Here is a 26,831-nt window from a genome sequence, read left to right as displayed (position 1 = left end):
TTCATTATGTTGAAACATCTCCCTTCTGTCCCTATGCTCTCCATGACTTTTTTTTTTATCACAAATAGATACTGTATTTAGTCAAAAGTCTTTTATGAATCAAATGGTGTGATCATCATTCTATCCTTTAGTCCATGTATGTGGTGGATTATGTTTTTAAATTTACATATGTTGACATTTTCTTCCACCTCTAGTATGAATTTGACTTTAACATAATGTGAAATCTGTTTGTGTTATTGAATTTGGCCTGCAAGTATTTAATTAATAATTTTTGTATATATGTTCATTAGAGGTTTTGGTCTATAATTTTCATTTTGGGTGTTTGCTGTTTGGTTTTGATCTCAGGATTAGACTATCGTCAGACTATCGTCAGAAACTTGTTAATGTTTCCTGCATGTTTTTGGAATTTCTCACTTTTCAAACTGAGGAAGTGCTGGCCGACATTTTCATAATTCATTCTTCAACTTTTATGTGAAATCAAAGAGCATTCTGGACATAATATCAATTCATTATCAATACAAGTTACTTTAGTATGCACACTCAAAGGAAATACTGCTTCTTGGTTTTGAACCATGTATGATCATGATCCTTCTAATGTGGACACTAATGTTTTCAGAACCAAATCTGCTTCCTAAACATCACACTTTAGGGCAACCTGCTATTTCCTGTAATGTGCCCTGTTTTGCAAAAATTGTTGATGAGACTCACTTTAAAATTAAAATTTTGATAGCATATCCTTTATTAAAATCAAAACAAACACTAGACAATTTCACTTTTTTATGTATTTTTATTGAATTTGACCAGGTCCATTGAGGATCATAAGAAGAAAGACCATGGAAAGAGAATCACACTTGAGATACTCACAGAGGACATCCCCAGCTGGAGTACTGTATGTGCACAAAGACCAATATTTCATTGCAGAAACTGACTGAGGGAGGGAAAGGGCAAGGGAGGGGAAACAGGAGGAAATTTGAAGATAAGGCTGATGACAGAGGGTGAGGAAAAGGGAGGTAAAGATTTAGGCAGGGTCCACAGCTTGATTAGACTGAAGGTTGCTATTGCCTTCCCGTAGCAGGTATCCCAAACTCAAGTATTATTAGATTTAGACCATAGGCATGCTTTCCAAGTCAATACTAGCTTCATTTCCCTTTTTTTTGTGTGACTCAAGTACATAAGATCTTCAGCCATAGGGATTTGCAATCATTCCTGAATAGTAACCAAAAACCATGAAAAAAGCCTAATATTTCAGGGTGTATGTGGCCCATCAGTCCAACAGCTCCAATAGAAGTCATCGATTCTTTGACCTCGGAGTTTTATTTTTAGCCCGTCAGATTGTCACAAAATTAATGTCAGATGCTAGACTGTGAAAGGATTTCCCTTTAGCACTGACACTTCTTTTAGAGAGAGGCATCTCTGCTGTTCTTCTCTAAGAGCTGTTTTTCACAGGATACCATCCACAAGTGCAGATCCATGCACTTTCAAAAATCTGTTCTGGAAATAACTTCCTCTTTCTTTGGACATTTTCTAATTTTAGAGTGTAGTAGATATCTCCTCCCAAAGAGACCTTAGTCACTGGCAGATTTAGGGATGGAATTTTAATGACTAAAATTTTTATTCTGGATTCATACATTCATCATCTCAATGGATTTCAGGGCCAACCACACTGGTCATGGAGCCAGGTGCAGAGAAGTCCTCACTGCACAGCTGCTGTAAATTCTGCTGTGGTTCCTATGAATGTATAAGAACGGAATACATGATATGTCATGAAATAAATCTATTCTGTAAAACCATCGTATGAAAGCAAGGAAATGCTTCCCCATCTTTTCAAACGACCAATCACCCATTGGGAAAGCAAACTCAACTGAGGATCAGAGGCTGTGTGTCCTTTCAGAAAATATATTCTGATTGTTCGGCCTTTATATCTGTATATGCATACATGCATATGTGCGTGTGCATGTGTACATGCTTGTGTGCATGCATATGTGTGCACATGCCAACATGAATGCTTATATTTGTGTTTGTGTGGTATATAATTCAGAGACAGCCACAACTGATTCTCTCATTCTACCATGTGTATTCTGGGATTCTGTTCCCTGTCATAGGGTCTAGGGGAAAGCACTTTTGTTTTACCACCCCTCCCCCATAATCCAGTCCATCAGTTCACATCTTATTATACTTTGACTGATCCAAATCCTGACAGGGATACAGGTTAGACTAAGTTTCCTATTACTGCCCTCAGGTCTTTTAAAGGAAAGGAAAAACATACTAATGTTTCTAGCCTTATATGTGTTTTTCTTTGCCATTACCTGAATTGAGCTTTGGTTACTTGATGTGGAAAATGTTTGGATAAACAGCTATCAAATCATGTATTTCATGAGCATTATTAACTAGTAACATTTTTCTCTGTGTTTTCTACAGTCGTTCACTGTAACAGCAGCACGATCAGACACAGTGAATGACATCATCAAGAAGTTAAGACCGTTGCTGGGAATACCTGTAAGAGACTCGAACACTCTTTCTATTCATTCTATGTCTCCTTGTGATCCATTAATATTTAAATAAGTGCATAAATCACTGCCTAATACAAGATTATTCTATATGTAAAAAATTACCATCTTCTTCCAAATTTCAGATGTGAAGTCAGCTGGCTTGTTACATTAGTCTACATACAGCCTCTGCTCTTGTCTTCTCCCATGAAATTTGATCTCAATGATCAGCATGTGTAGTGCATTACTACCAGTGCACAATAAACAGTGTTTGTTGCATATGTAAATGCATATATAATGAATTTTTTGTAGTGTGTATATACCCAATGAACATAGTTTGTAAAGTTTCTAATACAAATCACTAGATATCTTTTGATGCCATTTTTAATATTTTCTTTGTCATGTAGACTTCTTTTAAAGATTTATTTATTATACACACAGTGTTCCGTCTACACACCAGAAGAGGGCACCAAATCTCATTATCAATGGATGTCAGCCACCATGTGGTTGCTGGGAATTGAACTCAGGTCCTGTGGAAGAGCAGCCAGTGCTCTTAAACTCTGAGCCATCCCTTCAGCCCCCTATGTAGACATTTTTGATACTGACTTATTTATTATGGACAAAGTTTCAAATTAATAATTATATCATGACCGATTTGATATATAGTTTCATCTAGAATATATCAAAGAGCTATATCCTGTGAATATTTCTATCAAGAAGCTAATAGGAAATTCATAAAATAACTCTTAAAGAGGGAAACGTATTTTGAAAATGACCTTGAATATAGGGCATTCATTCATTCAATTTTAGTGTGTGAGTATGTGTGTATATACATATGTTTGTAGGAGTGCACTTCCTAAGAATCATAATATCATAAATGGTATCACTAAAAGTAGAGGTCATTATTTTCTATCAGTAACCAGAAGTAAACAAGGTATTGATGAGCCATAACTTTACTTAATGCATTCTTCTTTGGTATCTCATCTGACTATCATAATTCAATGGATGCCAAATACTTTAAACTGGCTTGTTATATGGATCCCAAAGTCACGGGTATTAAATCTGTCGTGGATATTGCTTTATACTTCTGGATTATTATGAAGCTTAGATACTTGTCCTTTCTCTTTGTAGGATGGGGATTTTCTGAATGACGTTTAAGTGTTGATTTTGTGTTTCATTTTCCTCCAGGCCTCTCTAGTCTTTCTCTCCTTTACTTGGGTTGCTGAGGTTCCAAGGCTTCTAAGTTCAGCTTTGCTCAGTCATCATAGATTTGGTGGGCATGAGTACACTGTAATAATAATAAGTACAGAAACATGGGTAATAAGTTGTCTGGACAGGAACACATTATGACAAAACTCAATGTTCTCCAAAGTTTGAGGGACGTGGATGACAGAGACAATTATCATGCTGGGAGAGAGGGCATAGAGTGATCTCTTATTCCCATTGTCACAAAAATATAGCAGAAACTATGCATTTTGCATACACATTCTGATCTACCAGCAATGAGAAGCTAGGGATTTCGGTTTTCTGCTGATTGCAGAGGGAGCAGGTACATGGGACTCACCACTGTTAATTCCCAATGGCAGACTCCTACATAGACCAGAATTCTTGCCTGCCTCAATATATTCCAGTTTTAGGGATGCAGAAGAGGAAAGAAAATATGCACTTCAACTGTGTCCTGGGAAAGTACAGTGTGACTTTGGGTTCTTTTGTTCCCCAGAATGCTGAGGAAGATTATCAACTGTGGTTCTCTGCTAGCCAGGAAGAAGCGCCAGGCCCACTCCTGGGTAAGCTCCTGAGAAACATAAGCAGGCATTGAGTTAAGACTGTAACCCTAAATTGTTGACGTTTTCATTGATTTTCTTAAGCTAAAAAAACTCATAAATGCAGACATTTTACAAAGTGTTCTCTCATGCATTTAAACAGTACTTACAATACTTGAGAATTTCATACATGAATTGTGTATTTATATAATTTCTGTCCCTCCTTCTGGCCCTGTCATCTCTTTGTACATTTCTCTTAGTCCCCTTCAATTTTATAACCATTTAAAATTAAACTTATTCCTTTGCTTCTTTGTTTATTTGGTTGGCTGTGTGTGTGTGTGTGTGTGTGTGTGTGTGTGTGTGTGTGTGTGTGTGTAAGGCAAAAAGAAAGAGCACATTTATTGTGTCTCATAGGGGTATGTGCTTAGAGATGAGCAATTGGGTCAGAAAATCCCCTATAGTTGGTCCATCCCTGGGGAAGTCACATTCTCCTCCCTCTGAGCAGCCACTGACTCACTGACTGTTTTTAGCTCTTCATCTAAGGGTGAGGCCTTGTGAGATCTCCCCACCCACAGTGGCAGTTCAATTGGTGCTGCCCCTTTTTTGAGTCTCATTTAGGGAATTATATTGTTGAGATTTCAGGTGTGCAGCTTTTGTCTCATCCACTGAAGACAAGATCTCCTAGAAAATGTCCAGGTTCTCTGGGTCTCACAAGCTTTCTTCCTACTCCCCTAGGAAGCTGTCCAACCTTAGGTACAACAATTGCATTATAGATGAACCAATAGAGCTGTGGACTCTACAGAAACTTATTCTCTGACTGGCTGTTGATTGCTACATATTGTAAACTCTCTGCCTGCAACAATATCTGATCAGTCCAAAGATCTAAGAGCCAGAGGAAATCTGCAGCTCTTTTAAATATGTGCTCATGCTCACAAAAAGGACTTTTTGGTCATTCATCACTGTTAGCATTAATCTGTATTTAGTATTTTCTCTACACAGGACATGAGAACCCATATGCCATCAGAATGAGTGACCTTCGAAGTTCTACCTTTGTGGCAGTGGGGCCAAGTGACTACACTGGTTATCTTGATATCAACAAGGCAATCCGGGAGCTACAGTCCCCACATGTGCCAGGATTATTCATCCTGAAGCCCAAAGACCCACCCAAAGACCAGAGCAGTGAGTCTCCTACCTTCTAGTTTTTTATTTTACAGGTTCTTAAATTCTACCATTCCTATTTCCCAAGAGTAATTCCCTTGTGACCTCACTGTTGTTTCTTTATGTAATGAAAACATATCGTCAATTAGGGAAGTAAATATGAAAGAAAAGAAATTGTACTAAAGATGCTTGGTTGTGATTGTTACTGTGTGTGTGCATCCAGCTATTTTTTGCTTGATTAACATAACAGTTTTTTGGTATACATGTTATTTGTGTCATAATCAATTTGACAACACTTTATAGAAATTCATTATATGATACTAACCTCATAACAGAAAGCAATACACTGTTAGGAGTTATAGTTTTGGTATTTTAAAATTCTTTAATAAGACTGTGTTTGGAACAGTAAGCATAAAAACTAAATGTGAATGACAGAGAAAACAAAAGACCCAATAAAAAAAATCACTTCCTCTAAACAGTTGTAAAATCATCTGATTACATTTTTTTCAAACAGAAAGGCTCTAAGGGAATCAGAATACCATGCTTGTTATATATGATAAGAAGTTACATTATTTTAGACACACTTAGAAGGGGAAACTAGATCCCTGTCAATTTGTGTGTTCTTTGTGATATCAGTCTCTCTGGGTTTCTTTATTTGTTTTGTGACAGGGTTTCTCTTTGTGACTGCCTGGCTATCCAGGAACTCTCTTTATAGACCAGGTTGCCTGAACTCATAGAGATACAAATGCCCCCGCCTTCTTAATACTGGGATAAGAAGCCTGTGCACTGCTCTCTCCTGATTACTTTCTTTTCTTTTCTTTTTTAATTCTTTTTTTTCGAGACAGAATTTTTCTGTAGCTTTTGAGCCTGGCCTTGAAGTAGCTCTTGTAGACCAGGATGGCCTTGAACTCACAGAGTTCTGCTGAAATTAAAGCTATGCACCACCAACGCCTGGTTTATCACCAGATTTCTAATGAATGTTTGTTTGACATGGCTGGAGCTACAAAAAGGGTTTGACAGACTTAAACAAAGTGTGGGGTATTAAAAAGGCAAATGAACATACTGGAGAAGTTCCTCTGAGATTCAGACCACTGGCTGCTCTTTCAGAGGTTGTGAGTTCAATTCCTGATTACCACTTGGCAGCTCATAGCTCTCTGTAATGAGGTCTGGTGCCTCTATTTGGTGCCCTCTTCTGGGGCTCAAGCACACATGCAGGTAGAAAGCAGTATATAATAAATAAATACATTTTTGTAAAAAGGTGAATCAAATTAATCATTACAAACCTTTATCAATCTTCCTTGGTTAAGAACAAAGTCTAAATATAATTTTTTTCCATCAGTTTAGCAGAGGCAACTTCGTATGAGCTAGCATGAGTGGAGCATGCCACATTCATAAAGAAAAGCACAAATACAACATATTTAGTTTTTTTTTACTTCTTTTTGTTTTATTTATAAAACTTTCCACTTCCTCCCCCCTACCAATAGCCTCCCACTCCCCCCACTCCCTCTCCCCCTCCCTCTCCAGTCCTAAGGGCATTCAGGGTTTCCTGTCCTATGGGAAGTCCAAAGTCCTCCCCCTTCCATCCAGGTCTAGGAAGGTGAGCATCTACACAGACTAGGCTTCCACAAGGCCAGTTCATGCAGTACAATAAAAACCCAGTGCCATTGTCCTTGGCTTCTCAGTCAGCCCTCATTGTCAGCCACATTCAGAGAGTCCAGTTTGATCACATGCTCCATCAGTCCCAGTCCAGCTGGCCTTGGTGAGCTCTCATTAGATCAGTCCCACTGTCTCAGTGGGTGGACGCATCCCTCACGGTCCTAACTTCCTTGCACATGTTCTACCCTCCTTCTGCTCCTCATTTGGACCTTGGGAGATCAGTCCAGTGCTCCATCATGGGTCTCTGTCTCTATCTCCATTCATCGCGGGAAGAAGGTTCTATGGTGATATGCAAGATATTCATTAATGTGGCCATAAGGATAAGGCCAGTTCAGGCACCCTCTCCTCTGCTGCCCAGGGAACTAGTTGGGGAAATCTCTGCCCTCCTTCAAGCCTGCCCTATTGTCTGTGAGATTCTTGGCCCAGGAACAGTTCCTGCTCCTGCACTGCGGCTACCCTCCCAGAGGGTTGAGTGCGCAAAATTATAGAAGAAAACTTTTCCAACCTAAAGAATGATATTTCTATGAAGATACAAGAAGCATACAGAACACCAAATAGACTGGATAAAAAAAAGAATCCCCTTGCCATATAATAATCAAAACACAAGACATACAGAATAAAGAGCGAATATTAAGAGCAGCAAGGGAAAAAGGTGAAGTTACACATTAAGGGAAACCTATCAGAATTACACCTGACTTCTCAATCGAAACCATGAAAGCCAGAATGTCTTGGATAGATGTGCTGCAGACCCTAAGAAACCATTGCATGCAAGTCCAGACTACTATATCCAGCAAAGTTTGCATTCACCATCAATGGAGAAAACCAGATATCCAAGACAAAAACAGATTTAACAATACTTAACCACAAACCCAGCCTTACCGAAAATACTAGAAGGGAAATCGCAAACCAAGGAAGCCAGAACTTCCAAGAAAAGCTGATACCTATACTCCTTAATGTATTTCACAAAACAGACACAGAAGAGTCATTGCCAAACTCCTTTTATGAAACTACAGTCACCCTGATACCAAACCACACAAAGACTCAACCAAGAAAGAGAATTACAGGCCAATCTCACTCATGAACATCAACACAAAAATTCTCAATAAAATACTTGCAAACCGAATCCAAGAACACATTCAAAAAATTATCCATCATGATCAAGTAGGCTTCATCCCAGAGATGCAGGGCTGGTTCAACAACGCAAATCTATCAATGTAATCTATCATATAAGTAAATTAAAGAAAAAAGCCATATGATCATTTCATTAGATGCTGAAAAAGCATTTGACAAAATTCAACACCCCTTTATGATAAAGGTCTTGGAGAGATTAGGGATACAAGGTTCATACCTCAGTATAATAAAAGCTAAATACAGCAAGCTGACGGCTAACATCAAATTAAATGGAGAGAAACTCAAAGCCATTCCACTAAAATCAGGAACAAGACAAGGCTGTCCACTCTCTCCATACCTCTTCAATATAGTGCTTGAAGTTCTGGCAATAGCAATAAGACAACATAAGGAGATCAAGGGGATTAAAATTGGAAAGGAAGAAGTTAAACTTTCGTTATTTACAGATGATATGATAGTGTACAGAAGCGACCCCAAAAACTCTATCAAAGAACTCCTACAGCTGATATCCTTTAGCAATGTGGCAGGATACAAGATCAACTCCAAATACAACATCATTACTGCTCTGAAAATGCAAATGATTTCTTGTAAGATGAGAGGTCTTCATCTGGTAACCTGATTTTTTCACTCTGCCCATCCAACACCAGAGATTAGAGATGACTGTGTCTTTTAGATTCCACATCTTTCTTCCGTGTCCTAGAGGATTTGTGACAGCAAATCAAGCTAATTTTCATTCTCAAATTCTCAACTTTTAGTTCAAACAATGAGTTATCATTAACTAAAGTTGGTTTAAGATGATTAACTAAGTTAAATCTGATTAATGAATATATATATTAATAATGGATACAAGTTACTTTGCTAAATCTATGTTTCTCAAGGCAGAAGCACATGTCCCACTTGTTACAGTGGACTGAGAAGTGTTCACATCTCTAATATCCACGATATCATTCTGATAGGATTTCTGAGATTTTTGGTTATGCAATTTTTATTTTTATTCATTGAGTAGCTGAAGTATATTCTAAATCAAGAGACAGAAAATAGATTAATTAGGGTGTTACTGCTGTGATATGGCAACATGACCAAGAGCAACTTTAGTAGGAAAGGGTTTGTTTCAGCTCACAGTTCCACATCACAGTCCCTCACTGAGGGAATTCAGGGTAAATGAATTCCTGCCCTCTCCTTATAATAAGGTTCTAATCTGATGCATGAAGCTAGATTAAACAGAACTGAAAAAGTACAACAACAGGGTATGTATGAACAATGCAACCACTGAGTGGATCCTCCAGTCGAGAGACCTGAGTCAGAGGAGTTTCTTGCTTTTTGTAGAAACAGGGTGGAAGGCAGTGATGCGCTTGTTAAGGTACTGGGACACTGTCTGGGTCTGGGGCCTGATACCTGTGTCCTGGGTCCAGTGGTCACTTTGGCATCTGTGGCTAAGCGTGCCCTTTTGTTCATTGTTTTGCATGGGGTTTTGTGAACATGCTGACTTTTGTGGGCACACCCTTATGGTGGGAATCTCTTTGATTGCAGACTGCAACTTCTAGCCAATTTCTGTCTGGAAGTGGGAGGGTGAGATCTTTTAGTTCCTAAACCCCCAGACTAACTTAGGAAGCTCTCAAAATGGCAAAACAACAACAAAACATGTAGCAGGAGCCATGGCACAGTGCTGCTCTTCCTTACTTGCTCAGCCTGTCTTCCTACAACTCCCAGGACCACCGTTCAGGGGTGGCACCAGCCACAGTGAGCTGAGGTGCTGGACATAGGAAGTAAGACAGATCAGAAAAAAAGAGATTATAGTCTTTCCCACAGGCCAGTCTGATGGTGTCATTTTCTCAATAGAAGATCCCTTTTCCCAAATGAGTCTTGCTTATGTCAAGTTGGCACAAACTTAGCTAGGACAGAGCTTTCCTCTTACAGTATTTCCATTAGAGAGCAGGAGTAGAGTATATTCGGATGGAATTCAAAATAATGAAATCAGTTTGGGAATAGAGGAACCAGGTTACATAGAGAATGTGAAATGTCCACCTCCATGTTTAGTTTCCAAATATTTGTATCTATGAACTTGTAGAAACATCTTCCTGGATGTATGGAAGTATGTGCTTTTTCTTTTCTCTCCTTTTAAAGATGACTGGGTCTTAATTTCAGGAATGGAACTGTGTGGCCTCAAAACCTTACACCTGTCAGCAGCTGCTCATCCAAATACAATATAGTTAAGGAGGCTGTTTTGTTTACAATGCCAAAAATCACTTAAGTAAGGGTTAACATTTTAGCAACATTATTTTGACCAGGCTTTGAGGTGTGCAGTGCTTAATTCACTCATGGGTTGGTAGTCTCATTCATAATAAAATTAATTAAACAGAAGATAAAAGATTTTATTGATTAACTGGCAATTTCATATATGTATGTACATATCATATTTAATCCCAACCCCAACTACTCCCATTTTCAAGCCTTTTTCGAAACACACCTGCTTTGCGTCCTCTTTATTTTTCCTTAAAACAGTTTTAAGCATTCAGTTATATTTTGTCCATCTACTGTTGGATGTGTGGCCATCTACTGTATCATGATCCACCAAATGGAGACAGCATCCTCAAAGCAAACTGAATTTCACTATTGGCAGATAGGAATTGTCCATAAACCATCACCTGTGGGTGAGACTTTCTGCCCAGCTCCACTCCCCATGCTGGGATTGTCTCTAGAATATTGGGTTTACACATGCTTTGTCCATGTTGTCACAGCTATTGACAGTTCATGTTTGCAGCTGCTGTTTTGTGTAGAAAACATTGTTTCATTGGCGTCAGCTTTTCCATCTTCTCTAATAGTCTTTCTTCTCTCTTCTCTGCAAGTGTCCCCGTGTCACAGGGGAACAACTATGATTTATTGGCACCATATAGGACTATGCTCTCCATAGCCTTTTATTCTCCTCACATTGACCAGCTGTGGATCTCTGTGAAATCACTATCTACTGCCAAAGAAGTGACTCTGATGAGGACTGAGAATTGGACTAATCTATATCATAAGTCAGTAGGAGTTGGCTCAGTACTATGCACACACACTAGTAAAAGATAGTGATACTTTTTTGCTTAAGGCCTCAACCCATCTAGCTAGAGGTTATTGGCTCTGATAATGGTGCCAGATGTGTGTTCCATCTTGGAGACTGGTCCTTACTACATTCAGAACATGGTTCGCAATCCATGACATTTGTGCCACAGTTGCACCACTGGACAAATCTTCACAGGACACTTATTATCCTAGCTCACAGGGCTGCAGTGAAGTAAGGTTGATGATGGCTCTTATTCTCCAGTAGTGTACATAGCCGAGATGGAAGGAAAGTCCCAGATCTTTACCAGGTTGACTTGTTCATTTCTGTGAGTCAAACATATGTTATCTCCAATAATAGGAGCTTAGTGTCAAGTTCTGGAAGACAACCATTATCAGTGTCAGTAGCCTTTTAGGAGTCTATGGGATCCTCTGGCCAATAACTCACCAAGAGCATCTGATTTCTTTTTTTCTTTTTAACTGGAACCATGTTTGTCTTTATTTTTTAAAATGTTTATTTATTTATTTATTTATTTATTTATTTATTATGTATACAATATTCTGTCTGTGTGGCTGTCTGCAGGCCAGAAGAGGACATCAGATCTCATTATTGATGGTTGTGAGCCACCATGTAATTGCTGGGAATTGAACTGAGGACCTTTGGAAGAGCAGGCAATGCTCTTAACTGCTTAGCCATCTCTCCAGCCCCTGTTTGTCATTATTTTATTTTTTTTAAAGGAAAACAAACTATATTTATTCATTTTATATACTAATCACAGTTCCCTCTCCCTCACCTCCTCTCATTCCCTCCACCTCCTGGCCCCCATCCATTTCTCAGAAAGGGTAACACATATTACTATGTGGACATTCGTCCAAGGCCTTCCCTACTATATCTAGGCTGAGCACATTATCTATCCAAAGGGAATGGATTCCACAAAGCTAGTATAAGCAGTCAGGATAAATCCTGGTGCCACTGACAGAAACCACACAGTCTGCCCTAGCCATACATAAACTGACAACCACATTTGGAGAATCTAGTTTGGTCCTATGCTGGTTTCCTCCCTATCTAGCTGCAGTTAGTGAGTTCCCTTTAGCTCAGGTAGACTGTTTCAGTGGGTATCCCCATTATGGTCTTGATCTCTTTGCTCATATTCTCATTCCTCCCATTCTTCAACTGGACTTGGGGAGCTCAGACCAGGGCACTGCTTCAGATCTCTGCCTCTGTGTCCATTAGTTGCTGGATGAAGGTTTTTTCTTTTTGTTTTTTTTAAAATTTTTTTATTGATTTTATATATCTATACATTTTTCTTTGCTCCCCTGCCTTCCTCTCCCCACAACTTTTACCCTCTCCCATGGTTCCTATGCTCCCAATTTATTCAGGAGATTTTGTCTTTTCTACTTCAAATGTAGATTAGATTCATATATCTCTTAGGGTCTTCATTTATTGTCTAGGTTCTCTGGAATTGTGTATTGTAGGTTGGTTTTCCTTTGCTTTATGTCTAAAACCCACTTATGAGTGAGTACATATGATATTTGTCTTTCTGGGTCTGGGTTACCTCACTCAATATGTTTTCTAGATTCATCCATTTGCCTGCAAATTTTAGGTTGGTCTGAAGGCTGTGCATTATAAGTTGTTTGTATTACATTGTTAAATGAGCTGAAAAGGTACAATACCTTAACAAGATTAGAGACATATGTACAGTATGTTTTACCAAAAGGAATCTCAAATTTGTATCAATATACAAAATTTGTATACAAGATACAAAGTCCCTTCCAATATAAAACATTTATGGTGACATTTAAGATAGTCACCAATCTGACTGCAGGGCAAGGCCAGTTCAGGCACCCTCTTTTCCATTGCTTATGGTCTTAGCAGGGGTCATCCTTGTGTATTCCTGAGAATTTCTCTAGAGCCACGTTTCTTGCTAGTCCCATAATGGCTCCCTCAACCAAAATATCTCTTTCCTTGCTCTTCATCTCTGTCCTTCTTCCATCTTGACTGCTCTGTTCCCTCAAGTTCTCCTCCCTGCATCCCTTCCCCCCTTCTCTTCCCTGCATCCCTTCCCCCATCCTCTTCCCCTTCCTCCATCCCTTGCCCTCCCACTCACATGCTCCAGATTTTGTTTTTTGGCTTTTTGAGAAAGGGTTTCTTTGTGTAGCAGCTTTGGCTATACTGGACCTTATTCTGTAGATCAGGCTGGTCTTGAACTTCCAGAGATCTGTCTGCCTTTACTGTCCAAGTGTAGGGAATAAAGGAGTGTGCCACCACTGCCTGGCTGAGTATTCCATTTCTAGAATATGCATTTGTTAGACAGTTGGATCTAGAGTGAGAATTACCACCAGCTATTGGGTAACTCCATTTATATTATTTTTACATATGTATGTGTATATATTTAGGCAGCTTCTACAATAGTTGGCTTCTAGAAGGCTTTTCAAAAAAAACTGAATGTTAGTTATCCTCCCAGTATTCACTCCTCATTGCTGCCTTCTCACTCCCACATCATTTAACATTTTCCCATGATTTCCCTTTCCTCCTTTATATCACTGTGTTCTATTTTCAATGCCTTGAAAATTTGCCTCATCATCCCTTACTAGTTTTCTGACTTCTAAGTCTATTCCAAGAGAAATACACATATCTGAAGACTTGAGTAAGTGACTTGGTGTTGTTTCCCAGAGTCAGGATCCTGTGTAGTACCTTGAACAGTGAGATGAGGTCATTTAAGGGTAAATACAGAAAAGAAAAATGACCAGATAGATAAGATATTGGGTGAAATTTCACACATCTTCTATAGTGTGCCCTATCTGTTCACTCTTAAATTATTTGATGTATGCAGCTTATTTAAGCAAATATTATAGTACTTTGTTAGGAAATCATCAATCTACTGCAAGTAATGACTTCCTTTCTTCCTCAGATTCAAAGAAAACAGTTAGAAGAGGATGTTCTTTGATAAACTGGATTTTTCGGCGGGGCCCTGACTATGTCCGACTGGACTCACCAGCCCCAAGCACTGGGCAGCCTTTTGCAAGGCCCCTCATAGATATTTGTGAAGATGGTGATCAGTCTGCTCCAGTTCTGGTAAGCATGATATTTTGTCTTTTGTGGCCACACTATTTCTACAGAATAGAGCACTTTCAAATCCTTTCTCTAACTGGAAGAACCAGTAACAACCCATGACTAGGAGAGAAAGCTGGTAAAATTTCACTTTTAAAGAAAAATAATACCTCTTTTTGGTTTTAATGATTTATAGAAGGAAAGAATGCAAACATGAGAGAAAAATTCATCCTTGTATTTTTCACTGGTTGAAGCAGTCACTGTCTTCTGGATGATGGCAGGGGATACAATGAACCTGACCCTGTGAACTCACCTCTGCCTCACATCACCCTGTCAGCTTCTTCCTTGAACTCTGTACTTGTCTGAGAGGTCCTTCCATGGCCAATGATTGTTCTGAAAGTGCATATTCTTTTTTGTTAATTAATTAATTTACTAACTAATTATTTTTCATTCCAACCACAGTTTCCCCTTCTTCCTATCTTCCCTTCCCCTTTACCACCTTCACTTCTACTGTCTCCAAATCTTCTGCCCCATCTTCTTCCTGAATCTACTCCTCCGCCATCTCCATTCAGAAGGATAAGGCCTCCCATGGGAGTCAACAACGAATCGCCCCTTCTTCCTATCTTCCCTTCCCCTTTACCACCTTCACTTCTACTGTCTCCAAATCTTCTGCCCCATCTTCTTCCTGAATCTACTCCTCCGCCATCTCCATTCAGAAGGATAAGGCCTCCCATGGGAGTCAACAACGAATCGCATATCAAGTTAAGGCAGGACCAAGTTCCTCCCTCTTGCATGAAGCCTGGATAAAGCATCCATAGAAATTGATTCCAAAGAGTGAACTCAAAGGTCAGGGAGAGATCCTGGCCCCACTCCTAGGGACCATACAAAAGACCAAACTATAAAACTATCACCCAGATGCAGAGGGTCTAGGATGGTCCCATGCAGGCTCCCTATCATGCAGGTCCAGTGTCCCTGCCTGTCCCCAAACTCATGTCAGCGTTTCCCTGTCATGATCTTGACCTCTCTTGGTCATAGATTCCCTTCTCCTTTCTCTTCAGGAGCTCAACCCAGTGCTTGGCTGTGGATCTCTGCATTTGTTTCCATCACTGGATGAAGCCTTTATGTTGACAATTAGGATAGTTTCCAATCTCATCATAGCACTCTCTCCTCTGTTGCTAGGAATCTTACCTAGGGTCATCCTTATGAATTCCAGGGAGTTTCTCTGGTACTAGTTTTCTCCCTAACTTCATATTCACTCCTTCTATCAAGATATGTCTTTCAGTGCTCTTTCCAAATCCATTTTTCCCCCATCTAGAACATCTCATTCCCTCATTTTCTCATCCTCTGTTCCCTCTTCTTTACCTCTCTAACCTACACTCAGTTTACAAGAGATCTTACCTATTCACCTTTCCCAGGGTGATCCATGCATCCCACTTAGGGGCCTCCTTGCTGCCTAACTTCTCTATGGCTGAGGATTGTAGCTTGGTTATCTTTTGTTTTACATCTAATATACATTTATGAGTGAGATCATTCCATTTTTGTCTTTCTGAGTCTGGGTTACCTCACTCAGGATGATTTCTTTCTAGTTCCATCCATCTGCCTGTATAGTTCATGATGTCATTGTTATTTTTGGTTAAGTAATACTCTATTTTGTAATATCACATTTTCTTTATCCATTCTTCAGATGATGGGCATGTAGTTGTTTCCAGATCTGGCTATTATGAATAATGCTGCTATGAACATAGTTGAGCAAGTGTCCTTGTGGTATGATTGAGCTTCCTTTGGGTATATGCCTAAGAATGGTAATGCTGGGTCTTGAGGTGGAGTGATTTCCAATTTTCCGAGAAACCACCATACTGATTTCCAAACTAGCTGTACACGTTTTCACTCAAATTGCTAGTAGAGGAGTGTTTTTCTTACTTACTCCACATCCTCTCTAACATTAGCTCTCATTAAGATTTTGATATTAGCCATTCTGAGAGGTGAACGAAGGTATCTCAGAGTCGTTTGGATTTGGCATTCCCTGATAGCAAAGGATGTTTATCTTGGCCATTAGAGATTCTTCTGTTGAGAATTCTGTTTAAATCTGTACCCTGTTATTAATGGGATTATTTGGTATTTAATGTCTACTTTCTTGAGTTTTTACATATGATGGATATAAATACTGTGTCAGATGTGGGGTTGGTGAAGATCTTTTCCCATTCTTTTGGCTGCCATTTGTCTTATTGACAATGCCCTTAAGAATAACAGAAGATTTTCAGTTTTAGGCATTCCAATTTATTTACTTATGTGATTCATCATGATTTTTTTATTTTTTAAATTTATTCACTTATTAAAAATTTCCACCTCCTCCCCGCCTCCCTTTTCCCTCCCCCTCCCCATCTCCCCCTCCCTCTCTAGTCTTAAGAGCAGTCAGGGCTCCCTGCCCCGTGGGAAGTCCAAGGTCCTCCCCCCTCCATACAGGTCTATAAAGGTAAGCATCCAAACAAACCAGGCTACCACAAAGTCAGTCCATGCAGTAGAATCAAAACCCAGTGCCATTGTCCTTGGCTTCTCAGTCAGCCTTCATTGCCAGCCACGTTCAGAGTGTCCATTTTGATCACATGCTCCATCACTCCCAGTCCAGCTGGCTTTGGTTAGCTCCCATGAGATCAGACCCACCATCTCAGTTGGTGGATGCACCCCTGGTGATCCTAACTTTCTTGCTCATGTTCTCCCTCCTTCTGCTCCTCATTTGGACCTAGGGAGCTAAGTTCAGTGCTCCAGTGTGGGTCTCTCTCTCTATCTTCATCCATTACCAGATGAATGTTCTATGGTGATATGCAAGATATTCATCAGTATGGCTATGGGACAAGGCCAGTTCAGGCACCCTCTCCTCTGCTGCCCAAGGAACAATCTGGGGACCTCTCCTTGGACCTAAGAACCCCTCTAGAATCAAGTCTCTTGCAAACCCTAAAATGGCTCCCTTAATTAAGATATTTACTTCCCTGCTCCCATATCCATCCTTCCTCCATCCCACCCATCCCATTCCCCCAAGCTTTCATGAATCCTCCCCTTCTCTCTTCTCTCTACCTATCTCCCCTTATATCCCATTCCCCTCCGTGCACCCAAGTTTGCCCATCAATCTTGTCTATAGTTATCCAGAAGGATAACTATATGATTTCCTTCAGGTTCACCTTCTTATTTAGCTTCTCTAGGATCACAAATTATAGGCTCAAAGACCTTTAATTATGGCTAGAATCCACTTATGAGTGAGTATATACCATATTCCTCTTTTTGGGTCTGGGTTACCTCACTCAGTAAAGCGTTTTCTATTTCCATTCATTTGCATGCAAAATTCAAGATGTCAATGTTTTTTTACTGCTGAGTAAAACTCTAATGTGTATATGTTCCACACCCTTTTTAACCATTCGTCTATTGAGGGGCACCTAGGTTGTTTCCAGGTTCTGGCTATTAGAAATAGTGCTGCTATGAACACAGTTGAACAAATGGTTTTGTAGTATGATAGGGAATCTCTACGGTATATTCCCAAGAGTGGAATTGCTGGGTCCTGAGGGAGGTTGACTCCCAGTTTCCTGAGTAATCGCCACACTGATTTCCAGATTGGCTGCACGAGTTTGCATTCCCACCAACAATGGATGAGTGTTCCCGTTACTCCACATCCTCTCCATCATAGGTTATCATTGGTATTTTTGATTTTAGCTATTCTGACAGATGTAAGATGGTATCTCAAATTTGTTTTGATTTGCATTTCCCTGATCGCTAAGGTGGGTGAGCATGACCTTAAGTGCCTTTTGGCCATTCGAAGTTCATCTGTTGTGAATTCTCTGTTCAGTTCAGTACCCCATTTTTTAATTGGGTTAATTAGAGTTTTAGTGTGTAGTTTCTTGAGTTCTTTGTATATTTTGGAGATCAGACCTTTGTCTGATGAGAGGTTGGTGAAGATCTTCTCCCAGTCAGAAGGTAGCCTTTTTGTCTTAGTGACAGTGTCCTTTGCTTTACAGAAGCTTCTCAGTTTCAGGAGGTCCCATTTATTCATTGATTATCTTATTGTCTGTGCTACTGGGGTTCTACCTAGGAAGTGGTCTCCTGTGCCTATCTCTTGTATACTACTTCCCACTTTCTTTTCTAACATGTTCCATGTGGTCAGATTAATATTGAGGTCTTTAATACATTTGCACTTGAGTTTTGTGCATGGTGATAGATATGGATCTACTTTCATTCTTCTACAGGTTGACATCCAGTTATGCCAGCACCATTTGTTAAAGATGCTTTCCTTCTTCCATTGTATACTTTTAGCTTTCTTGTTGAAAATCAGGTGTTTATAGGTTTGTGGGTTAATGTCCAGGTTTTCTATTTGATTCCATTGGTCGACTTCTCTGTTCTTATGCCAATACCAAGCTGTTTTCATTACTGTAGCTCTGTAATAGAGTTTGAAATCAGGAATGGTAACGCGTCCAGAAGTTCCTTTAGTGTATAAGATTGTTTTGGCTATCCTGGGTTTTTCGTTTTTCCATATAAAGTTGATTATTGTTCTCTCAAGGTCTGTGAAGAAGTTTGATGAGATTTTGATGTGGATTGCATTGAATCTATAGATTGCTTTTGTTAGAATTGCCATTTTTACTATGTTGATCCTCCCAATCCAAGAGCAAGGGAGATCCTTCCATTTTCTGGTATCCTCCTCAATTTCTTTCTTCAAAGACTTAAAGTTCTTGTCAAATAGGTCTTTCACTTCCTTGAATAGAGTTACCCCAAGATATTTTGTGCTATTTGTGGCTATTGTGAAAGGTGATGCTTCTCTGATTTCCCTTTCTGCTTCTTTATCCCTTGTGTATAGGAAGGCAACTGATTTTTTGGAGTTGATCTTGTATCCTGCCACATTACTAAAGGTGTTTATCAGCTGTAGGAGTTCTTTGGTAAAGTTTTTGGGGTCACTTATGTACACTATCATATCATCTGCAAATAATGAAAGTTTACCTTCTTCCTTTCCAATTCGAATCCCCTTCATCCTCTTATGTTGTCTTATTGCTAATGCTAGAACTTCAAGCATTATATTGAAGAGGTATGGGGAGAGTGGACAGCCTTCTGTTCCTGATTTTAGTGGGAAGGCTTTGAGTTTCTCTCCATTCAATTTGATGTTAGCTGTCAACTTGCTGTAAATAGCTTTTATTTATTTATTTATTTATTTATTTTTGTTTATTAAATCATGAAAGTTTCCATTTCTGCCCCTCCTCCCAATACCCTCCCACTCCCCCCTTCCCCTCCTCCTCCCTCTCCATCCCTAAGAGCAGTCAGGGCTTCCAGCCCTGTGGGAAGTTCAAGTTCCTCTCCCCTCCCTCCAGGTCCAGGAAGGTGAGTATCCAAACAGACTGGATCCCAAAAATCCAGTATATGCAGAGGAAACAAGTCCCAGTGTCATTGTCAATGGCTTTTCAGAAAGGCTCCGGGCCAGCCACATTCAGAGAATCTGGTTGGATCACGTGCTCGTTCAGTCCCAGTCCAACTGGCCTTGGTGAACTCTCATTAGATTAGTCCCCTTGTATCAGTGGGTGATCGCACCCCTCGCGGTCCTGATTTTCTTTTTCATGTTCTTCCTCCTTCTGCTCCTCATTTGGACCATGGGGGGCTCAGTATGGTGCTCCAATGTGGGTCTCCGTCTGTATCACCATCCATCGTAGGATGAAGGATCTGGATGGGAGCTGGGATGGCAGGCGGGAGGGAGGAGCCAGCACTGCAGGGTGACCTGGGAGTCTATGGGGTCGGGGAAAGCCTGAGTTCCTCCTCACCGGGACCCTGCCACGGGCCCGAAGCAATCTCACCCCTCCAATGGCCCTCTGCTAGAAGTCCTGTAAATAGTTTTATTATATTTAGGTATGATCTTTGTATCCGCAATCTCTCCAACACCTTTATCATAAAGGGGTGTTGAATTTTGACAAATGCTTTTTCAGCATCCAATGAAATAATCATATGTTTTTTCTTTCAGTTTATTTATGTGATTGATTACATTGATAGATTTGCGTATGTTGAACCAGCCCTGCCTCTCTGGGATGAAGCCTACTTGATCATAATGGATAATTTTTCTAATGTGTTCTTGGATTCGGGTTGCCAGTATTTTATTGAGAATTTTTGCGCTGATGTTCACGAGAGAGATTGGCCTGTAATTCTTTTTCTTGGTTGTGTCTTTGTGTGGTTTTGGTATCAGGGTAACTGTAGCTTCATAAAAAGAGTTTGACAATGACTCTTCTGTTTCTATATTGTGAAATACATTAAGGAGTATAGGTATTAGCTCTTCTTGGAAGTTCTGGTAGACTTCTGCATTGAAACCATTTGGTCCTGAACTTTTTTGGTAGGGAGAGTTTTGATAACAATTTCTAATTCTTCACAACTAACAGGTCTATTTGAATTGTTCACCTGGTCTTTGTTCAACTTTGTTATATGGTATTTATCTAAAAAATGTCCATTTATTTTACATTTTCCAATTTTGTGGCATACAGACTTTTTAGTAAGATCTAATGATTATCTGCATTTTCTCTGTGTCTGTGGTTATGTTCCCCTTTTCATTTCTGATCTTGTTAATTTGCATGTTCTCTCTCTGTTGATTGATTAGTTTGCCTAGGGGTTTGTCAATCTTGTTGATTTTCTCCAAGAACCAGCTTTTTGTTTCATTGATTCTTTGGATTGTTTTCTCTATTTCTATTTTGTTGATTTCAGCCCTCAGTTTGATTATTTCCAGTCCTCTACTCCCCCTGGGTGAATCTGCTTCTTTTTTTCTAGAGCTTTCAGCTTTGCTGTTAATCTCCAATGTGTACTTTCTCTGTTTTCTTTAATTGGGCACTTAGTGCTGTGAACCTTTCCCATAGGTTTGAGTTTATTTGTTGTGTCTTTATTTTCATTAAATTCAAGGAAGACTTTGATTTCTTTCTTTATTTCTTCCTTGACCCAGGGGTGATTCAGTAGTTGACTGTTCAGCTTTCATGAGTTTGTAGGCTTCCTGGGCATAGCATTGTTGTTTAATTCTAACTTTAATCCATTGTAATCCGACAAGACACAGGAGGTTACTAGTATTTTTTTTGTATCTGTGGAAGTTTGCTTTGTTACCGAGTATGTGCTCAATTTTCGAGAAGGTTCCATGAGCTGCAGAGAAAAAGGTATAGTCTTTCCTATTTGGGTGGAATGTTCTATAGATGTCTGTTAAGTCCATTTGATTCAATCTCTCCAATAATTCTCTATTTTTCTCTTGGGTTTCTGTCTGATTGACCTGTCCGTTGGTGAGAGAGGAGTGTTGAAGTCTGCTACTATTAATGTGTGTGGTTTGATGACTGCCTTGGGTTCTAGAAGTGTTTCTTTTACATAAGTAGGAGGCTTTATATTAGGGGCGTAGATATTCAGGATTGAGACTTCTTCCTGATGAATTGTTCTTGTTAAAAGTAAAAAATGTCCATCTCCATCTCTTCTGATTGATTTTAGTTTGAAGTCAATTTTGGTAGAAATTAGAATGACCACACCCACTTGTTTCTTTGGTCCGTTTGCTTGGAAAACCTTTTCCCAACCCTTTACTCTGAGTAGGTGTCTGTCTTTGTGGTTGAGGTGTATTTCTTGTTAACAGCAGAATGTTGGATCCTGTTTTCATATCCAGTCTCTAAGTCTGTGCCTTTTTATAGGTGAATTGAGTCCATTGATATTAAGTAATATTAATGACCAGTGGCTGTTGACTCCAGTTAATTTCTTTTTGTGTAGTAGATTTTGTGTGTTTCCCTTCTTTGAGTTGTGCTTGTGAAGGGTTGCTAGATGTCTGAGTTATTGTAGGCAGTGTTGACAATGTTGGATTTCTTGGTTTGTGATTTTCCTTCTATTACTTTTTGTAAGGCTGTATTTGTGGCTATGTCTTGTTTAAATTTGTTTTTATCCTGGAATATTTTGTTTTCTCCATTGATAGTGAACAATAGCTTGGCTTGGTATAGTAGTCTGGGCTTGCATCCAGGGTCTCTTAGCTTCTGCAGTACCTCTATACAGGACCTTCTGACTTTCATGGTTTTCATAGAGAAGTCTGGTGTAAGTCTGATTGGTTTACCTTTATAAGTTACTTGACCTTTTTCCTTTGCAGCTCTTAATATTCTTTTTTTAATCTCAATGTTTTGTGGTTTGATTATTATATGGGGAGGGGATGGTTTTTTTTTTTTTGATCCAGTCTATTCGGTGTTCTGTATGCTTCTTGAATCTTCATAGGAATATCGTTCTTTAGGTTGGGAAAGTTTTCTTCTATAATTTTGTTGAATATATTTTCTGGGCCTTTGATCTGCAATTCTTCTCCTTCTTCTACCTCTACTATTCTTAGATATGGTTTTTTTTATTGTGTCCCAGATTTTTTGAATGTTTTGTGATGAGAATTTGTTGGATTTGCTGTTTTCTTTTATCAGAGTGTTTATTTTCTCTATGGTGCCTTCAGAGTCTGAGATTCGTTCTTCTATCTCTTGTATTCTATTGGTTATGCTTGTTTCTGTAGTCTCTGTTCGTTTACCTAGATTTTCCATATCCATCCGTCCCTCAGTTTGTGTTTTCTTCATTGCCTCCATTTCCGTTTTCAGTTCTTGAACTGTTTCCATTACCTGTTTGATTGTTTTTTCTTGGTTTCCCCAGGTGTCATTTACGGATTTACTCATTTCTTCAAACTTTTTGTTATACTTCTCCTCCATTTCTTTAAGGGAGTTAATCATATCCTGTTTAAGGGACTCCATTGCTTTCATAATGACACTGTTTTCCTCTTCTTCAAATCCTTCTGTTGTAAGAGTGCTGGGATCTGGTGTTTTCATGTTTTTTTATTTCAGATTGTTGGAGGAATTCTTGGCGCCTGCCCATCTCTTCCTTCAAATGCTCTCCAATGGAACTTCTGATACAGGGTCAGGTTCCCTTGTTGGCCAGGGACCTTATCCTCTGATGGATCTTCTGTTATAGCATCAGTGCTCCTTGCTGGCCTGCAATATGGCTGACTAAAGGCCTACCTTGCTGCAGGAAGGCTATTAAAACAAATGAACTCCCTCCTGCCCGGTTGCACTCACCACCCAGTACCAGAGCCCAAACAGGCTGAGCTGGGAGATTTTATGGCCCCGAAGAAGAGAGGGAATAAGGGAAGGAATTCCTGGGTGAATGCTGGGATAGGGTAGGAGTGAGAGGGCTTAGCAGGGTGAAGCAGCCCCTGCAGAATGACCAGGGAGATAAGGGTGTCGGGGAATGTCTGTGTTCCCTTTCTGGGCTTCTGCCAGGGGTCAGGAGCACACTCACCCCTCCGATGGATCTTCTGCTACAGGATCAGAGCCCCTTGCTGGCCAGGAATCTCGCTGACTAAAGCAACATGATTTTTCTAAAATGTGGCATGAATCCTTTCACCTCAACCAAATATATAAAAAAATATGTTCCTTATTTTGACCAATTTTAATTTTAAAAAGTTATTAGACTTTCATTGGAAACATTTAATGACTGTTCAGCATCTCTCCAAGCACTGTACTCCATATCAGGAAGTTAATGCTATATTGGATAAAGATTATCATATTACATACAACATTGTACTTGAAAAGCCTCAAATGTTTTATAAAATTTTGCAATGTCCACATCTGCCTAATCCTACATTTGAGAATTAATAAAAACCTTGGTAAGGTTTGTGTGGAACTCAAGGTTACATAGTGAATCAGTGGCAGTATAGATTGCATTCACTGTGGTTTTGTGAGTCTGACAGCATCATTCTATACTGAGAGCTATAAATACTAAGAACAGAGGAAAATGGAAGACTGATTCAAATACGTGTCATCACTAAAACATCCATAAGTCCAGATAGTTGCTAATCAAATGACAGAAGGATCAGGACTTACCGTTTTATAACCATTTTTAATCAACACTGAAAATGTAATCTGTGCATGGGCATGATCTATATGCCCAGTTGAATCCTGTTTGAGGTGCTCACTGTACTCAAGTTCATGTCTTATGTTTTTACTCCTAGTGGCCCATGGGACTACAGAGGATGGCAGAGTTCTTAGAAAAAATTACTTGGTTAAAATATCAACCATTCTCAAGAACAAAGCCCTGTGCCAGTATTTATTATGTTGCTACTTTCAAAATATTCTGTCACTCTGCTTGCTTCTCTTGAATACAGATGAAATACTGAAAAGTTATTCTTCCTAAATGGTTGAAATCAGATATACTGCACAATGAATTTCTGAAATAATAGATTAAGTGAAGTAAAATTTTCTTTGAAGTCAGCCGTTAGCACCCTAATACCCAGAGATTTACAGCTATCAGTTTATAATCCAGTCTAGAATGGAGGTGAGATTCTGGACTTATAGTCACACATCTATAGCCCTTTAACCTTCATATTCCTGACATTTCTTTGCTTGATGGAATTTGTCTAATTGTTTTAGAAAGTCTTTAGAAACTATTGCAGTAAGAACTGAGGTGAGTCTAGTGACTGAGAGGATATTTGTACTAAAATAACTTTTTTGTTTTATTCAACAGTGAGTATCAAACAACCTTTCTACCCAAGAGTGTTAAGTGCCACAGTGTTCTTCACAAGGGACAGCTGCAGCAGGATGTCTGAGGCCCCATCTGGATCCATCCCTGCAGCTAGTTCACCATCATTCTTTTCCTTCATTAGAGACTAGAATCACTGTAACCACAAATTACTTTTCTTCATTAATTACTACCGTATCCTTCTGACAACTCTTTTCAAAGTACTGACAGGACTCGTTACAACTTGTTTTAAATCTGTCTGTACAGAGATAAGAGAATTCTTCAACAAAAGAATCAAACCACCAAACAGAAATGTCGAGAAGCATCTGAGTTGATGCTTCCTTTCACCTATTCACAACTGAGAAAAATCTATCTACCGATTATCTCCCATTTTTCTACTTCGTATTTTTTGAGTTTTTATTGTTTATTATATGAATTAAATGTATCTGTTTATTTTGTATTACATTTATTCTTTATTGTTATAATAAATATTTCATAATTTGATGTCTAGACAGTTCATGTCTCACATAGGTCTTTGCAATATGCTCAGCTGAGCATTTTATCTGTTCTTAGCTGTGTAGTTCATAGATAAGCAATCATTTAACAATTCAATTGGGATTCACTAACAAGTCTGCCATTTCAGTAGGCTAGGGAGTTATTCTTGGTCTATGTCAAGTGAGTTAAGTTTCTTTTTACATGGTAGTAGAAGAATTTTCAGAAGCTAGAGCAATTGATGTTTATTAATGTCATATTGATCAAAGATAACAGTGCCAGGGTCCAATCAAAAATTAATTGAGGAGGTCCTTTAAAGATTCAATATGTGATCAACTACAAGAGAGAAGGAAAAAGTCCTTTATTTCCTGGGTGGTGGTAGCAGGTAGGTTGGAACTGCTCTTTGTTTCCCTGTCACCAGAGCCAAATGACCACACACAGAAACTGTATTAATTATAACACTGCTTGGCCTATTAGCTCAGGCTTCTTATTAACTAACTCTTACATCTTAAATTAACACATTCCTATTATTTTGTATTTTACCAATAGGCTCATGGTTTACCAGTAAGTTTCCGTGCATCTTTCTCCTTAGGCAGCTCCATGGTGTTTCCCTGACTCTGCCTTCTTTTTTCTTCTTTCTGCTTGGAGTTCCTGCCTTGCTCTATTCTGCCCCATGGTTGGCCAAAGCAGCTTTATTCATTAACTAACAAAAGCAACATATATACATAAAAACTTCTCATTCTTTCCCCCTTTTCTGTCTAAATAAAATGGAAGATTTTAACTTTAACATAGTAAAATTACATATATAAACAGTAATCAAGCAACAGTTTTATACTACATTTATATTAGACAAATTTAGGAATATATCATCTATCCTATGTCTGTGAGTCTAAAGTTTTATATCTAATTTATGTATTATTATAACTAAGGAAAACTATAACTATAGCTATTACCATTTATCTTCACCTATTCAAAGACTCCAAGACTACAAAAAGATATATTACCCAAGTAAACAGGAAGTACTTTGTATAAGCAACTTCCAAAACTTGGAATTGGCAGCTACATCTCATTGCCTGGACAGTCACCCGAAGTTCTTCCATAATGTTGGGGCATCCATCTTCAACCTAAAGACCCACAGTATCTGGCAGACTTTTTTATGAAGCAGAAAATTTGAAGATCTCATTTGCCTTGTAATGGCAAAGTTATAAGTTTCTTTCTTTTGTGTCGTGTAGAATGTCTGACAGTTCCTTTAATGAAGCAGAAACCCTGAAGGACCATATGTACCTTCTTTAGGCCAGTTCAAACATCACTTTTTCTTGTGGGACTCCCATGTCCAGTTTGTACAGAATACAGACAAGCAGTCCAGGCAAGAGCAGTTTCTTGTCCAAGTGTCTAGCCCTGCCACATTGAATGCAAATTGCATAACAAGTTTTTTTTTCAATGCTCATCAGCCTCTCTGAAGTAATGGGTACTACCAGAAGCAGACATGTTTCACTGTCAAGAATAGTGTACATTCTTAAAATATTTTAAATGTCATATTCTGTATGTCTTTGGAGTATT

At 39.1% G+C, this 26,831-nt stretch overlaps 2 long non-coding RNA genes across 2 annotated transcripts; both read left to right on the top strand.

The window, feature by feature from the left end:
* Positions 1-802: 802 nt before the first annotated feature.
* Positions 803-4,305, top strand: LOC148118649 (uncharacterized). Its single transcript, XR_015735882.1, has 3 exons — positions 803-889; positions 2,419-2,496; positions 4,207-4,305. It is a non-coding gene; the product is annotated as an uncharacterized LOC148118649 (long non-coding RNA).
* A 984-nt stretch (positions 4,306-5,289) lies between these two features.
* On the top strand, positions 5,290-25,161 carry LOC148118648 (uncharacterized). The gene is made up of 3 exons (XR_015735889.1): positions 5,290-5,428; positions 14,143-14,306; positions 24,786-25,161. It is a non-coding gene; the product is annotated as an uncharacterized LOC148118648 (long non-coding RNA).
* The last annotated feature ends 1,670 nt before the right edge of the window (positions 25,162-26,831 follow it).

The sequence above is a fragment of the Myodes glareolus genome, chromosome 21 (assembly GCF_982192425.1).
Source record: "Myodes glareolus chromosome 21, mMyoGla1.1, whole genome shotgun sequence".
In the NCBI taxonomy this organism is placed as follows: domain Eukaryota; kingdom Metazoa; phylum Chordata; class Mammalia; order Rodentia; family Cricetidae; genus Myodes; species Myodes glareolus.
This window is presented reverse-complemented; position numbering and strand designations above follow the sequence as displayed.